This window comes from Bactrocera dorsalis, chromosome 2 (genome assembly GCF_023373825.1).
Source record: "Bactrocera dorsalis isolate Fly_Bdor chromosome 2, ASM2337382v1, whole genome shotgun sequence".
Taxonomy (NCBI): domain Eukaryota; kingdom Metazoa; phylum Arthropoda; class Insecta; order Diptera; family Tephritidae; genus Bactrocera; species Bactrocera dorsalis.
The window spans coordinates 24,140,193-24,158,627 of NC_064304.1; the positions used below are offsets into that span (position 1 = coordinate 24,140,193).

General features: G+C 36.6%; 1 protein-coding gene across 1 annotated transcript in view; it reads right to left on the reverse strand.

The window, feature by feature from the left end:
* The window catches only part of LOC105231024 (elongation of very long chain fatty acids protein AAEL008004), a 16,683-nt gene extending 15,565 nt beyond the window's left edge, over positions 1–1,118 (reverse strand). The window contains exon 1 of the mRNA XM_011212106.4: positions 862–1,118. The gene's annotated coding sequence lies outside the window, so the exon portion shown is untranslated. The remainder of the gene's footprint in view (positions 1–861) is intronic.
* Positions 1,119–18,435: the final 17,317 nt, after the last annotated feature.

Sequence of the window (18,435 nt, forward strand, 5' to 3'; positions counted from 1 at the left end):
AAGTTCGGAATCAAGTTCATGTATGAAAAAAAAATTTATTTGAAAAGATAGCTTCACGAAATATAATGTAGGTTATTTTCAAAAAAAAAAATATATATCTAAAAAAATTATTAGATCGGTTCACTATATCATATAGCTGACATACAAACTGAACGATGAGAATCAAGTTCTTGTTTGACAAACGAGATATCTTTACGACATTTGACATGCAGTTTTGCCCCATGGCAGCGGTAAAAATTTCCGTAGATACTGTTTAGATCAGATCACTATTTTTTTTTTTTAATTTTTTACTTCCATTAACCATTTTTTATATCCTATTTATTTTTAAAAATTTTAAATTTTGTTCCCTGCGAATTTAAGGTTTGACAAAAATAAGTTTTTATACAATATCAATGTCAAGTTTAATAAAACAGACGTAGGAAGTTGAATTTACAGAGAAAAAGGCATACAAAAACAATTAAATAGAATTTGGCAAGTCTCAACTTCAACGCAAAACCAGTTAATTTGCTGTAATGTGAAAGTAATATGCATAATTAAGCGATTTTTTCTTGCGATTTCATAAAATTTCAAATAAGTAAAGTCTATTTTATTTTTGTTTTCACAAAACACAGCAAACACTTGATCTTAATGCAAAATCAACAACAGTCTTTCAGTTATTCTCGCAAAAAAACATACTATCTTCCAGAGCTTCTTATTTGTTTACACATGCAGGATGTTAATCATACGCCGCGTAGGCACTGTCTGCTGTAGTAACATACACTGTAATGTTCACATATCTTTTAATTTCACTTCACTATTTGCAGATCTCCCAATTGTGTTTTATGTCATTTTTAGACCACTTTAAAATACTACACGCCTCACCTGTACTTTATTTTAGACAAGTCAGCTCTCTAAGCCCTGATCGTTGCCAGATTTTGCAGGCGAGTTGACATTCATACACACACGCCAAATAGTTCACTATGGCTATGGTTGCTTTAAATTTTCAAACTAACGGTGCAAACGGTGTATTCCCCAGCGAAAATGTGCCGCCTCACTTTTCTAGCAACCGCTTCACACGATAACCATTCACGTACTGAGCTTTTTGCCACGATCGCGCGGCACTAAGTATCTACACTTCCGTGGGTAAGCAAACGCCTATGCTATACATACGATCAGCTAGCTGGTGGTGCGTTGTGAAGAGACAACTGAACTGTGTATGTATGTACAAAGAAATATATCAGAAGAAAGCTCAAGAAATGGCCATAAACCCACACAAGCTCCAGCGCATGCATATAAACAATTATTTATTAAAAGTACGTAAGTACATACATATACATACATGCAAAATAAATTGTCAGACGCAGTTTCGTTTTCAGCTCCAAATACTGTGCCGCTATAAGCTGACACACATTCACGCAAGAATGTGTGTGTGCCGTCTCATTGGGGTGGTTAATTGATCGCTTCACGGCTTAGTTAGCTCGTTCATTTGCTATGCAGTCGGTTGTTTGACGAGTTGCGCACGACCGACTTCATTTGTTCTACAGTGCCACGAGCGCATTTCGCGTCTTCGGCTGTCTTGTTCTTGACATTCACGTTTTTTAATTTTTTTTTTGCGTTTTTTTTGATTTTTTAATATTTGTTGATTTTGATTTTTCTATTATTCTTCTTGGCCACAATTACTATACATACATACCAAGCATAATTTTCAGCTTACGGAAAGATACTAGCGAACTCGCTTGGAAACTTAAAAGCAACAAACAATAAAGTGGTGTTTGTTGTATGTGTTCGATCTGATCCGCAGTTTTGATTGATGATCACTTTTGTTTATATTTCTTTTTTCAACACTTTGCCTTCCGTTTCGGATAAATCTTCTTCCTGCACTTTGCGATGTCAAGGGTCAGCATGCAGAAATAACTACCGTGCTTATAAATTAGCTAATCGCAAAAAGACTGCAATAAAGTTCCGCTGCATACACTGTGCCAATTGCCAATTTGTTTACACAAACAATGCTTCAATGCATTTTAATTGCCAAATATCTAACAGCATTTTTTATCACTAAACGGTTATGCGCAACGGCAATTGATTTTCGCAGTGTTGTACAGAGCTCGCTTTGCCTCGATCGCCGTCGCTGCCGTTCAAGTCAGCAGTCGCCGCAAACTGGTCCAAGCGAAGACTTGACTTTGAACTTGAAAAATTCCGCTAAAGTTTACAGCCAAAATTGTTGGTGTTGTTTTGTGTTTACCGCAGTTTGTGTTATCATCAGGTTGATCATGCCAGTAGTGTTGGCTATTCTGCTAATCTCAATGGAATTAGTTTAAATTAAGCATGTATTTACTTAATGATGTACCATATAAGTTAATTAGGCTTGAGATGAGGACGGCTTGAAGAGTCTAAGGCTTTTTACTGTTATGTGTTCTTATGTTTTCTGAATATACTTGCAGTTCTTTCTTAGTATATTAACTTCTGATTATAAAAAACAATATCGAAAGTGTAAGTATTAAAAAAATACAAACCGGCGAACGGCGTGTTGTTGCAGTTATATACTATATATGATATAAGTATGTACCCTAATGACTTTTAGATGAAATGTTCCTGAAAACAGTATAGCTATAGAAGTGCCTCAAAATAATTCTTAAAAGTACCTTTTTGATGAATAGTCGCTTTTATGATTACACAGTGCTACAAAAATAAATGCAGTCGAAATACCTAGTGATGTCAGTTTTCTTGTAGGTTCTGTGGAGTAGAACGAGAATTCAATTTAGGAATTTGCCAAAATTAAAGCTTCAAAACCTTGATTTTTCTTATTTTTGCCCATTTCAGAGCTAATTACCAACCGATTTTTATACTCTTGCTACAGAGTATTAGAGTTTTGTTCACCCAACGGTTGAACGTATCACCTAAAACTAATCGAGATAGTTTTATGTGCATATACATAAATGATCAGGATGACGCGCAATCGGACCACTGCCACGCCTACAAATCGCCATTAACCGAAAACTTATAAAGTGCCACAACTAAGCACTAAATTAAGATATAAAGCTGTAATTTGATACAGAGGCTAGCAGCAGCAAGCGCATCTGTGGGAAAATTTTTTTGAAAAAGTGGGGCGTGGCCGCGCCATCAACAAATTTAATGTTTATATCTCCTAAACCACTTAAGTTACAACAAACCACTCTGACTACAGATCTTATAAATAATTTCTAGCGACAGTGTGAAAACAGATGAAATTTAAGGAGAATTCCGCTCATTCCCCATTATAACAGTAATTTTTTTAAACTACTAAAAGCAAGATAAATCAATAACTAAACCAAACACAGAAACTTTAAATTTTACCTTCGAGATGGTAATGAGAGAGCTTTATGGGAGTTTGTGTGAAAATTGGGGCGATGGGCGTGGTACCGCCCACTTTTTAATTGAAATCTCATATCTCGGGACCCCGACCATCCGATTTCGACAAAATGTAGTACGTGGTATTCTTCTTAGATTTTTATATCACAGTTTCCCATATAACACATTTTTAAATTCCATGTGATTCTTTCACTTCCCAGTATACAAATCAAGAAACAATCAATATAACGGAATACAACTTTGCACAAATTTAGTAGTGTGTGTGTCTTTAGTGTGGTGCCACCTTATGATCAAAAAATTGTTTAAATCCAATGACAACTGTTCAAGCCCCTAGGTTCCGAATATTTAGACCTCAGTACCGATAGTTACTTTTTACCTTAATTATCGATCAATGTGTGATAATATAATTGAAATTGAGACAGAAACTTTTCCTAGACAATATTAATTTCTGTGTATCAAAAATAGGTTAAATCGGGCCAATACTTCCCTTAGTCCCCATATATCTAATAAAAAGATTTTCGGAACATCCAGTTGACTTTGTACCGCGTGTATCGGCCAAAGAAAGAATAAGAAAAGCAGAAAACCTTTCGAGGGAACGTGTAACATAAGGAGATGGCGATAGAATAGATGTTCATATGCCATATACTATGATGAGGTTCGAACAGCAATTACCCGTCTGAAAAACCACAAAGCGGCAGGAGCCGATGGATTGCCGGCCGAGCTATTCAAATACGGCGGCGAAGAACTGACAAGGTTGATGCGTCAGCTTTTTTGCAATATATGGTCAGATGAAAGCATGCCCGATGATTGGAACCTAAATGTGCTCTGCCCAATCCACTAAAAGAGGACACCACAGTCTGCGGCAATTATCGTGGGATAAGCTTCCTTAACATCGCATATAAAGTCTTTTCGAAGTCCACCGTTAACAAACTGTTTGGGCATTATCAGTGAGGCTTTAGACCTGAAAAGTCTGCTATCGACCAGATTTTTATCATGCGCCAAATCTTGCAAAAGGAAGATCGACACACACCAACTTTTCGTCGATTTTAAGGCCGAAGTCGTAGATAATTTCGTCTACCTTGGAACCAGTATTAACACCAACCTCAAAAACACCACCTCGAAAACTAATTAGGTACGTGACACTGTTTTTGAAGAACATATACCTGAGCAATGTCAAAATTAATGCATTCAGCCCGTTTCTTTTTCTGTCCCTAAAACAATCCATATAATGATTTCCGTTTTTCCACCTGACCTTAAACCATTCAAGTTGGCCAAAATGTTATATTTTAATGAAACCAAATGTGGTTTAGCGCTGAATTAGAATGGAATCGCCTATACCTTGGTCAAGCTTAACTATTCATAATTTTTTATCAAAATATGACTAAATTTAGACTAAACACACAGCTTTCCGAAATAGTTTAATTCTAAAGATTGGACAGATATTCAAAGGTATTTAACATTTTATATAATTAAATGAGCAACGTAACGAGCTGAGTCGATTTAGTCATGACCATCTGTTTTTAGGTCTATCCGTTTATACTAGGCCCCTCGATATAAATAATATTAATAATATTTCTTATATTTGCAAGAGTTGGTATTGATTTAAATATGAGGAGAGAATATCAACTTTAAATTCAAATACATCGTTGAAGATTCTCTCAGAAGATTCCGCATTTATGGGGTAAAATCTTTTGGAGTGAATTTCCTGGGAACTTCTTATCAAATAAATATATTTTATAACATCCTTAATATGCACACAAGTTTCGCCTAAATACAAAAGAAAAAGTGCAAACGAACGCTCCGACTAACGCGGTTGTCTCGCTTGACGAATATCATCTGCAAATGCATGCGCCAACGAAACGCATACGGAAGTGACAATGACCAAGAATTTAGCCAAAAAGAAAATTGGTAACAGGGCTATTATCGACTGCTGTGTCGCGAGTGGATGCAAATTGGTATGTGGACCGTCCGAAGGCAAGACAAGTGTGCAGTAAAAATCGAAGGCCAAGCACAATTAAGAATCCGAAACTACTCAAACAATTAGATGAATGTAGAATTAAGCGACTATACTAAAATCGACGCCAGACAGATCAATCGATTGTTTATAGTTATAAGCGTATGCATAAATGTTTTTAATTTGTGCTAAAATATATTTATAGCTATAATTCAGCGATCTCTGCATAAAACCATGCACTGAATCTAATTATGGAACGCAGTATGAAACTTAAAAAAACAATAATAAGTGGAATTCTTCCGAATTTAATTTTATTTCTTGATTTTAATATAACGGGTGATCCAAATATAGCTACTTTTTTCAATAACCTTTATTTGACAGATCACGCCTGGGTCATGTGAACCTGTCACGTTATTTTTGTTCAATATTGTTGGAATTTCATCATGAAAAGACTTTCGCTGGAACAACGTTTATAAATCGTCCAACTTTAATACTACAAATTCACGTTTTGTAAAGAATGTGTTTACCCTGCTTGGCTCAACTTACGATCAACATAATCGGCCTACTGAGCTTATTATTCGCAACCCATCTTGAGATCCAGCATTCATTACTGGATAATGTTCAACCAAATATCCCACATCCAGCATGCAGTGAAGAATTAGCTGCCGTGGTTGACAATGTACACGAAGACCGTGAAGAGTCGATTCGACGCTGTTCGCAGCAACTCGGACTAACGTATGCAACGACTTGGCGCAATTTACGTCGAGATTTTAAATTGAAAGCGTACAAAATACTACGCTCGACCTACCCAAGCGACATCGCTTCCCTCTATGAGCTCTTCAAAAGTTCCAAGAAGATCCGACGTTTTCGAACCATTTCTGGCTCAGTGGGTATACAAGCAAGCAAAATTGCCGAAGAGCAACCTGAAGAGATATAAAAGATCATCCCGAAAAACCAACGGTTTAGTATGTTTTATGGGCCGGTGGAATCCTCTGCCCATATTTCTTCAAAAATTATGAATATTATATCACACCATTAAATTTTATAAAGCAGGTCGGAAATAATGAGTGACTTATAAAGTTTGGTTTTTGTTCGTTTACTCAGTCCAAAGTAGCACCTGTCGAAATCGTTGTTGCTAGTTCCAAGATAGACAAAATTATTTACGACTTCGAAGTCATGACTGTTAACAGTGACGTGAGAGCCCAGAGTGCGACGACTGATTGTTTGATGACAGGAGATATTTCGTCTTGTCGTTTACTACCCATATTCTAGAAAGAAGCTGATTCTTCGCCGCCGTGTATGAATAGCTTGGCCGGCAAGCCACCGGCCACCGCTGCTTTGCTTCGGTCTTGCAATCTTTTGCTGGTCGCCGCGTCTTTTCAAGAAGTTAGCACTATATTGAAGATCTTCGCTTTAATGCACATTGAGGCTCGACGTTCATCTAACGGGATGAATGCCAGGGCTCGGGGACGCGGTCTCTCTCCCACCACGAATCCCACACCGAGTTTAACCAGGGACATCAATCATCTGGGCGGCGCCACCTTCACAATTAAGGGACCGGACATTCCAGCTGCATGTATTTAAATCATAATCCTTTCTACGTTTGCTGTGGTCGTCAACAAAAGGGTGGTTTCTCTTCCGAGGCTGATTTTTACTTTTCATTCGGGGCTTTTTTTTACGTGGCAGATCTCAAACACAGTGCACAATCCTGGAGATGGATGGCTCGCCTTCTCACTTTAGTTTGCCTTTAAACGGATTTTCTACGTCTAACCAAAGGATACTTGGTCTAGGGTCGTTTCTGGCCTCCCAAGGGTACGGCAGTTCTCTGATTGCCTCACTTGCGTGAACTTCTACACATGATTCCATCCCCCAGGGCTTAATTATAAATTAGTTTACCTAACGCTTGGTGCTATAACTAATCGAATTAGATATGTTCAAAGATAAATCTCGTTTCATATTTTGATTTTTTCAGGTAGTTGGAAACGATATTTGAATCTTTCTATCTGATAATGAGAAAAAATAAAAAACTGTAAAGTCGAAGACGTCCCCATTACAATTAAGAGCTCATATTTGGAGAGACTTTCTTAGGATCTAGGAATCTATTTTTTATAATCTCCAGCGAAAAAAATATTCCTTTTTGATCCACTCTAATATACTTGCGTATGTATATAAAGGTGCTGCATGTCGCGCTCCTTAAGAAACTGATAATTTGTGGGAATGGCCACTATGGGATCACTATGGGATATAGCTGCCTTACAAACTGCTCAACGAATATCAAATTGTCGTAAATTTTGTTCGGGTTAAACCTGAACTTAGTGCTTCCTTACTTGTTTTTCTTGTATATAGTATTATCAATTTTGATAGATACACAATTAAAAATATGTTAAGCTACTTTGAGTTTAATAATTCGCGAAATAATTCGTAGCTTGTTTCGGGCTGTACTTTAGTTAGAAAGCTGCGTCATGATGCACTGAATACAATATATTTCTATTAGTAACTATGTATCATCACAAAAATGTTAATAATTTTTGTACACACGAGCGTAAGTCTCGTCTAAAATAAGAATTCTGAAAGTAAATTTTTCTAACACTTGTTAATATTTGTTGTGTCATGTTTCTTTTTCGCTATTCCAAACAAACAACAAAAAAGAACGAGAAAAAATAACAGATTAAAGCATACAAATAATAATAAGTACTTCCTCACAGCCTGCCGATCATACGCACATAGTACTGAGGTAAAAAATTTGCAGAAAACAATACACAAAGTGGCATGCAAATTACCAGCACAATTATTCACTAGATACCAGGCATACCGCACCGTTCTTAGAATTACCGGTGGTAATTGTTTATTGTTTTGGCGTGTTTCATTTTGTTAATGAGAATTTAAGAAGTAATTTGTGTGGATTTTAGTTGGAGAATATGTTTGCAGTTTCAATTGAAATTCGCAGACGGGCACACACTTAACAAGTCCGGATGTTGGCAGCTAACGTACGTCATTGTACCGAATGCGATTATTGGTTGCATGAGCGGCGCTTTTTGCCGGTGAGCTTATGTCTTCTTGTCGGCATTGTGGTATAATGGATGCACGTGCGAACGCAATTTTTTCAGCTCTTTGCCGGTAATATATGAATTATGCCTGAGGCGCTTGAATACCTGTTAACTGATAGACAGTTTCGATTATTGATTAATAGTTTTTTCATTTACTACTTATCAGCTTATTTACTTTTGAAGAAGATTGTTTATATAAATGTATGCTCTTAAAAATATATTTACTTTTATAAAGTTGTTAATGTAGTTGTTGGGATTAAATTAAGTTAAGTAGAATACAAAAGTAATAAGATGATAGATGGAAGTGGTTTAGTAGGAGTAAGTTTCTCTTAATTTTTTCAATATTATTCGGTAATTGTAGTAATATCCATAACCATAACATAACTGACAAATGGCTCTATGGAAGAGTGTATTTCTCTGAGAGAGGTCGATGGTTATGCCTTAATTTTGTAGCAAAGCTAAATTGCCATAGAAATACACCTATATGGTCGTAAGAAATTTGCCCTCTCATACTTCTAAATATTGAAGAAGTGCAGACCGACGGATGAAATAGTTCAAGGCGACTGGCCAACATTATTATAAAAGATATTATAAAAGTAGTTCCGCTATATTCATTATGTGGAGTTGTGGAAAATGATTTCTTTAAAAGCTGGATCGAATACTGCAATAAAACTACGTCCAATAGAAAAAAAGTTTTAGTTATTGAACATATCTACAAACTTTTTATATATATTTAAATCTTTTAGACTTAAAAACTCAATTTTAATGTGAAAAATTCAAATAACCGATTTTCGTCGCGCTCTTAAAGTGTGAGGCCACTGAGTATCACACAGGGGAATTTTCAGTAGTACATTTGCCATAATTTCGACTCGGTTGTTAGATTCGGGATGAAATTGGCTTAACCTTACTGAAGAGAAATGTCAAAAAATATGTTTTCTCGTAAATTTCTTTGTAAACTTACTTTCTTACGTCTCAGACAAATAGTATTATTTTATTTAAAATATTAAGGGGTAAAGGTTAGGCTAGGCTAGATGGCTGGTCGAAAAATCGCATTTAGGTAGACTACTGTATGCAGTCTTTCGTGATGCTATAAAAACGAAACTTCTGTAATTCGAACTTTCACCTTGCGGCGAAAAAAAAAAATTTTGCCAGGGCGTTTCCCAACCAGTTCAGTTGGGACATCTGAAAGTTTTTTTTAAAGCCTTGACCTTGCAAACGCTGTTTCAATAAAAAAAGGAAATTCCTTAAACCAACGAGGACGAGGTTGGTGGGCCCAAACATCCTTGCCGTGTGACGTGGGAGCTCTTAACATCCTTCGAGAGGAACGTAACCCTGACTCGTCTCCAAAGCTCCCGGAATCATATCTCAGTTCTGATGCAGTTCACATCTATTACCGGGTAGGGCCATTTAAAGTTGACCCCATTTGTTTTCCTAAAAAAAAAAGAAAACAAAAGAAAAACAATGTTTTTTTTGTGTTCATTTCAAAAAATAATTTAATTTTTGGTCCAAGGGGATTTGGTTTCAGCTAATATTTAAAAAATTAGATCGCGTAAATTGGGCACCTTTAGCTTTTGACAGCTAAATGCACTCTTTTTTTTCGAACATTTTTCCATGACTTTGGCCAATGTTTCGGATTTTTTTTTTTTTTTCCTTTTTTAGGATGATATGGCGGCTGTTTCCACGTCGAATGTTGGCTTGTCAGTTGAGCTTAAGGTTGTTTGGCTTATTAGCGTTATACCTTGGATTTGCAAATAAACCCCCACAAATAAAAGTCTAGGTGGCGTCAAATCTGGTTACTCGGTGGCCAGTCAACATCACCCATTTTTCGATATTCAATCGCCCGGGGCAAAAATGGTTCGCAATAAATTGATTGTTGGTCGAGCTGTATGGCATGTAAGCCCCAGTCCTGTTTGAAACCAGAATGTTATCCCATGTCATTTTTTCGCGAATAATGGGTATCACACAATCCGTTTAATCATGGCTCGAATAGAACGCTCACCCATTGACTGTTGGTCGTGGCTCCATCATCGTCTTTCGAAAAAATACGGTCCGATGGATCATATTCGGCGCAAACACCGCACCCAAAACTGTTTACTTTTGGTGGTCGTAAAAGAGGCTGTTCTTCAATTAATTGAGGATTTTCGTGGTGCGCCATACAATCGGCAATTTTGCTTTGTTTATTACGCCTTCCATGTCAACGAGAAATCGTGCCTCGTCTGACATGATGATCGTTTTCGCCAAAGTCAAGTTCGTTTTCAAGCCATTTTTCGATGAGGCCCATTTGCCAAAATTAAGGCGTCGCGGATAATCAGCTGGGTTTAGTTTGTTGTGCAATTTTTGAATTTATAATGGAAAACATCTTCAAATCTTTATGAATTATGCGTCGTATAGTGGTTGCGAGAGATGTCTAATTCCTAGAGAGCGGCGATAACTCGATGTTCGATGGGAGGTCTCCTGCAATAACTGGCTCGTACAGCTTCGATATTTTCATCCAGAACGTCTTGTGCGTTGGTCTGGATTGCATGACTGGCATTACTGAGATTACCCGGTGTGTTCCACAAAATTTTTGCGTATCAAAGGACTGTAATTGTGTTCTTAAATGGAGCACTTTTTTCAACTTATTTTTTTTGCGAAACGGCACGTTTGAGTTAAGCACAATTTGAAAAGTTGTATTTTGAATATAAAGCTGAACAATTTCATCAGCGCGTTCTTTTGGAGGTGTACTGTTCCATGCAGTATAAATTGTCCTTCGAAATGGACGCTTCTAACGCGGTATGACATTAGCCGATTTGTCAGCGCTGTTAAAAGTTCAGGCGTTGTCCCCCCCCCCAGATGGGTCCAACTTTAAATGGATATCAAGACTTTAACATGACACCTTAACAGTTTTGTTGCCGGGCCTACGGTGAAACTTGACTGACTTTTAACGAGTTGATCAGCAAAAGCTGTGCCATCTTCTCCAGGGGATGTTTTCCTCGGAAAATGGAGCATCAAGCAGCCCCATTCCTACGTGTTATCTTTCACTGCTCATTTCTGAAATTTTATACCCAATTTTATTCACTGAATTTAAATCTTGCTATAAAAAGGGAAGATATCTAGTTGGAGCTTTGAAGACAGTGTTTAAGATGTAATTTCAATTATTATAATATGTACAGTCAAACTATTTCAGTAGGAGGTCGGGGTACAACCCATAAAAGCTTAAAAAGCTCCCTATTGACCCTCTGGGCCAGTCTTATCTGTATTCCAAGATTTATCTACTTAATTCAATATGTAGGATTGACTATGACTCATCGTGTTCTCAAATAGGATAGGGGATCACATATCACATTAAATAAGATACCTATTTTGTAAAAATTTAATTAAGAGGAAAGAGGTTTGGTCTATTATTAATAACTTTTTTGAGCTTCACAGTTTATAAATCAAAGAAAGTCTTGAAGTTTTCAACGTATTCCGAAGACATGGATCGAGGGAATATGATATTCATGTGTTATAATAGAAATACCCTAACATTATCATATTGGTTTTTTTGTTAGTTTAAGTTCTTTCAATTAAAGCTATTCATGTATTTTAGTTATTTTACTTAAATGTTTCGCCATGCGACGTAAAATGCTTGACACTTTATTCATATGAATCATTTCGAGTTATTTAAAATTTGTCACGTCATGAATAATCTATTTTTTTAAATAAATCTTTTAAATTATTTCTATTTCAAAGCCTCTTGCAGTTAGTGTTGCGAACAACCTCAATTTAAATTATCAAACCACACCGATTCGATAAGACTCGATTTCTTGGTGCATTTATGTACTAAACCAAGCTTTAAGTAAATATAAGCTTTGAACTTGGCTTAAACTAAAAACCAACATAGATTGTTGCATAGTTTTAGGCTTATTTGCATTTTGCAAACTTTTAAAATGGCATTTGTGGAATCTATTAATTGAAGTAAAGCTTTTATATTCGTTAGTTAGATAAGTTCATACCCATATGTACGAGTATGTATGTAATTTATTTAGCCAGAGTTTTCCTAACAATCACAAACATTATGCATATTAAAACATGTAGACATTTTGAATATTTCCTTTGAGATGAACTCTTGGTGAGCATGTCTGCTTAGCCATCTTAATTGGTTGCTAACCAAACAAGGATAAAACGTCTCTTATGTAGTCACTCTTTCAAAAATATCTGTAATAGTTAGTTGGTGCCTTTAAAGTGTGATAATGTCGAATTTATCACTTCACTGAGTGTTTTACAGAAATCTATTTTTAGGAATATTTTATGATAATGAAATTCCAAGGATATTTGAATAATTTTTAAGTAAGAAGTATTGGATATTCACAAGTCTGATCATATCTGAGACTCTGATTACATTAAATCTTCTACCAACTTTTGCATTCATATCCGGATCATCGCTAGCTCTTTCATGCCTAACCTCATCTACTAATATGGGGATCTTTACTGATCTTTACTGATGGGTTAAACTTAAATATGATGGTGGAATGCAAAATTTATTTCCCAATATTTTTATCTGCTCACTGATGCTCCTAAGGATAGTCTCTGTTAAAGACATTCCAACTGATCAAATTCGACCCAAACTAGTACATTTAAAGGCACATGCAAACTGTATGAGTGAAATATTTTTTATGTTTCTGTGAAGTTTGGTCTTCTTGTGTTTGCTTACAACACGTAAGCTGCCTGTCGATATTTATCATGCAAAAGGATCCCAGCATTTCTTATTGATCCTCTCATCATATTTTGGTTATTTTTTATGTTTGAAGCATGTCATTAGTATACTCGTAACAAAAAATCCGAACTTTTTGCAAAAAGATGTCATAAAAATAATGCCTGACAACGTAGCTGAGAACCATATATTCATCCAACGACGAAACTGTCCAATAATGTAGCGAATGACGCAGCAAAAATGAGCCGAAACCGAAATTCGCTGAAGGCCATCACAGCCTAGCCTACTCTTTTAAAGAAAAACCATATAAACTTCGTATTTAATTTGGAATATTTATTATCATTCGAAAGAACACTCTTCGGCATTTATTTTTTGAAGATAATCTCCTTCAAATGTTGGCCGCGACTACGTCTCAGAGGGTCCATCCGTTGAGTCCAATTATCGATGACTCGTTCGAGCATTTCGACTGACAACTCATGAATGACACACGTCATGTTTTGCTCCAAAGCCTGAATCGAAGCGGGATTGTTCGCATAGTCTTTAGACTTTGTCTGTCTCTGCAGAAAAAAGTCCGACGTTGTGATATCACACGATCTAGGTGCCCAATCTGCTCACCGAAGTGTTCTCTCAATAAATCCATTGATTGATGCGATGTGTCGGAAATGACGCCGTCTTGTTGAAACAAAATGTTTTCGAACTATCAAAAAAAAAAAACAAGTTTAAGCTATTCAATTTTTCTCTCTGTTAATTTACATTTTTTCTTTGCAAAATTCATTCGCCTGTATGTTATAAGTTAACAGTAATGTTAGCTTTTATTTCCAATCAATTATCATAAATGAATGCGAAAATAAATATCATAAAAATATTTTTGTGTTTTTTATAAAAATTTGACTCTGACATTGTCAATGATGATAAGAATATATATGTATATATACATATGACTATAGTCCGCATACATACAAACATAAAAAGCAATCATATGCAAATTAGACAATGTTTAGTGTGTGAAGCTAGAGGATGAACTAGCGATAGCTTTGCAGATTAACAAATCACCGTTATACTAAATATAAAGCATGAACTTGACCTTCAGTTGCATTTACTTCCGGTTCCTATACATGAACGAAGATGATCGTATACATATACAGTTATGTTAGAGGTTATATAATAATTTAGTTATGTTTTATGCCATCAACTAGTCGGTCATACTGCGTCATATTGTCCGGTTTTAGTTTGAGGTGATCATAAATTAAAAATTATCAAAGGCAAAGCTTGAGTCAGCTATTGAACTAACGAGCAAACAGGGCTACACAGTATATTTCGCAAAGACAGTAGTTGAACGCTTCAGTAATTTGGCAAACACCTTCTGTAGATAATTTAAAGAGACTAAGAGCACACCCACATACATATATATTCGATTCTTTTAATACAGTTACTATTACTTTAATTAACCTCAACTCGACCCTTCTTACTTCATTCTTTTTTATGTTCGACTCTGTGCAAACTTTGTATTTCTGGTAAAGGAGAAAGATGTTGAACTCCATTCGAAAGACATGACCTGGATAGCGTAGCCACTGTCTTTTAATTCGCTGAACTATGTCTATGGCATCGTATTTGTCATACATCTCGTAGTTCCATCGTTTTTGATTTGGGATCCGTGACTAATGCGCAAAGGACCATAAATCTTCCGCAGAACTTTTCTCTCGGAAAGTCGTAACGTCGACTCATCAGATCATCGTCCATGCCTCTCTACTATATAGATAATCGGGAATAATCAGTAGCTTATAGAGTTTGGTTTTTGTTCGTCGAGAGAGGACTTTACTTTTAAATTACCTACTCAGTCTGAAGTAGCACCTGTTGGCAAGAGTTATTCTGCGTTGGATTTCGAGGCTGACATTATTCTTGCTGTTAATACTTGCTCCAAGATAGACGAAGTTATCCACGACTTCGAAGACATGACTGGCAACTGACGACTGTTGGTGTGCTGAAAGGATATATTTCGTCTTGTCCTCGTTCACTTTCTGCTTCGCTTCCGTATCCAACCCGGAGAAAGATATCAATATCTTCGGCGTACGCGGGCAGCTATACACTATTATAGAAAATGGTATCTCCTCTATATAGTTCAGCACCTCGAATTATTTTCTCCAAAAGTACATTGGAGATGTCGCGCGATAGGGAATCGTCTTGTCTGAAACCTCGTTTGGTATCGAACGGCTCATAGAGGTCTTTTCCAATCCTGACGGAGCTTTTCGTGTTGCTCAACGTCAGTTTACTGAATTCTTACTCAGACTCATACAAAACGAAGTAACTTAAAATTTTAAGGCATTCTCATTTTTAAAATGGCAACAAATCAAAGCTGTTAACGCCAATTACTAGTTTTTGGCATTACAGTTATATTTCAAAGCAAATAGTTTGATTTATATTAAAATTTTGGAACATTTGTATCTCCGAATTAATGATTGTACCTACTTTTAAAATATTTATTACAAATCTGAAAAGAACTTTGTCAAATTCAAAATATAGCAAAGCTATTTATTATAAGTAAGCGCAAAGAAATATCAATTACTCTGCTGACAGCATGCTTAATATGATCTCCCCTCCTCTTTGTTGTAATGGGGTCACAAAGGTGCTGTATGCATTTATATTTACATACATATGTATGTGTGTATACGTTCAGGCATGTAACGTTAAACTGAGTGTGTATTTGTAGTTAAAAGCAAACAATTTTTTGGGGAATTCACAAAACCAGAAATAATTGCACAGACATATTGCATTTATACTGTTCTCGCCTGTGATTTCGTTTACTTTTCGATTTTTTTACCAAACAACTTTGGTCTGGTGCAACAACTGGTTCCAGCCGTAAAGCAATTTTTAGCTCTCTTACCTATTGGGTCGATAAACCGGTAGTGGAAGCAAACGAACTCACTCGTACAGCAAATGGGAAGCGTCTTGAACAGCGCACAACCTGGAAAAAAAAACAAAAAAAGCGGAATTGTGGAAGCAAAGTGGATATAACATTTTCCAATATACATGTTTGCACATGTGTGTATGTGTGTGTTCATATTTAGTAATCAAGAAGGCGCACAGAGAATTGGCAGTGGCAACCAAACCCGTTTAAGCGCGAATGAGTGCAAGAGGTGTCGCGCAGACCACATCGATTGAGTCGCCTCAATAGAGGCGCGCTTTTGCGCAAAATACCACCAAACACACTTACATACAAAGAACTGAAGCGCACATGACTGCAACTACATATGTACATGCATACGGTGTGATGCAACAGCAAAAGATCGACGATCGCCAAATGGACCGATATTTACTGAGCTGAGAATTGGAGCACTGTGCCAGCCAGAGTAATGCTCACATCACTACGGAGAGCTGTTGAAAGCTTGTGCACACAACTATTTATGTGTGTGTGTGTGTGTGTGCGATGGAGTATGTCGATATTATTGCTACACCGTTTGTGGCGCTGTCCGGTTGCATGTTGCACTTAACCATTGGCTGCTAAGCATTCATTGAGTTTCGCTAGCTTGTTGTTGTGCTTATTTTTCTTATTTTTACTATTTCTTTTACACTTTTCGGGGCAGGTTTTGATTTTCGTTCGATTCTTTTATCGTGTTTGGTTTTTGGTCTTTTTGACTTTTTGCGTTTACACAGATCACTGGCGTTTGCTTAGCTTGAGTGACCTCAGTGCATGGCGGCGTCGTAGTCGCTGCTACCTTGAATGACCTTGAATATGATACCACTTTCATGCTTTTACTTTTACATGCGAAAACGTGTTTTGCGAACATTGCTGCATAAGGGCATTGCCATAATTGCTTACACGTGCGAGAAAAATTGCCAATTCGCCAGCTGATTAAGTGAGAGAAAAAATATGGTTTGCAAATATGTTTTCAACTTTGTAGAATTCCAAAATCAAGAAAATACTGTTTATAATTTTTGCACCTACAAAACAGATTATTTACCGTTAACACGTTGGGTGGGTTTATGCAACCGAAATGGTGTCGGTTTTTGATGCTTTACCATAGGTTGATATTATATGATGCTATTACAAGTTTATTCTTATGTTATCTCGAAACTGACTTATACCTTTTTAATCCCTTGTTACCGAACATGATAACCTCAGCATCGTAACTTTATATTCAACATGGTCACTTTTTTGGTAGAGGTACCGCATGAAACCGGTTCAGCACTTCCCCAAGCCTTCATGTAGCTAACATTATGCTATTTTAACATCTATATTATTTGTATTACAAAACTAAACAAACAAACCATCCGTTGAAGTTCTACCGAAACTTTTTAGGTATTTTAGGATAAGTCTTTATTATCCCCTTCAAAATAGGCTTCTGAGACACTACAAGCATACTATCGCTTCCATACACTCGTTATAAGCCTCACAGTTGTACAGTTTCTTAGCACTTTATCCTCTTTTACGAACTCTGCTTGACGTCTTGTGTTGAATCGGTCCAGAGATGTCCAGATTCTCTCTTTTCTTCCGATGGTTTTCAAGTATAGTTTCTTTAACTTTTTCGATGTTATCGTCATTAACAGATGTTGTGCAGGAACTGAAACCGCTCGCCCGACCTAGCGACATCGCTTCGCTCAATGGGATCTTGAAAAGTTATATACTTAAGCAAGCAAGGTTCAAGAGTCGCATTTTCATCAAGAAAAAACAACGGTTTGGTGTGGTTTATGTGTCGGTGGAATCATCGGTCCATATTTCTTCAAAAATAATGCCACTGCGAACGTAATGCCTGCAATTGAAGTTCGTGATGTCAGCAATATTTGATTTCAACAAGACGACGCCACTTCCGACACATCGCATCAATCAATGGATTTATTGAGGGAACACTTCGGTGAGCAGTTTTGCGCCGGACGATTGGCCACCAAGATCGTGTGATATAACACTCTTAGACGTTTTGTTGTGGGGATTTATAAAGTCTAAAGCAAATCATCACGCACATCATTCGCCAGTTACCAGTTGAAATGCTCGAACGATTCATCGAAAATTGGTGTCAACGGATGGACATTCGTAGACGTAGCCGTGGCCATCATTTGAAAGAGATAATCTTCAAAAAATAAATGCCAAAGAATGTTCTTTCGAATGATAATAAGCATTCCCCATTAAATTTGAAGTTTCACTGTTTTTTCTTAAAAAAAGTAGGGAACATTGAAATGGATTACCCTTTATACTACCCGTCACAAAAAAAAAGTTTCACTACAAGAACTTGATTTTAATTGTTCTGTTTATCTGACAGTTATACTTTATGATAAATTTTTGATATATTTTAACTTTGCCTTAAGGCTTAAGCAATTTCATCAATTATTTAAAAAAATTAAAAGGCTTTCCTCTTGACTCCGATCATTCAGTTGATATGACAGCTATATGCAATAGTGATATGATATCGGCGGTTTTGATAAGTGCACAGCTTCTTGGGAAG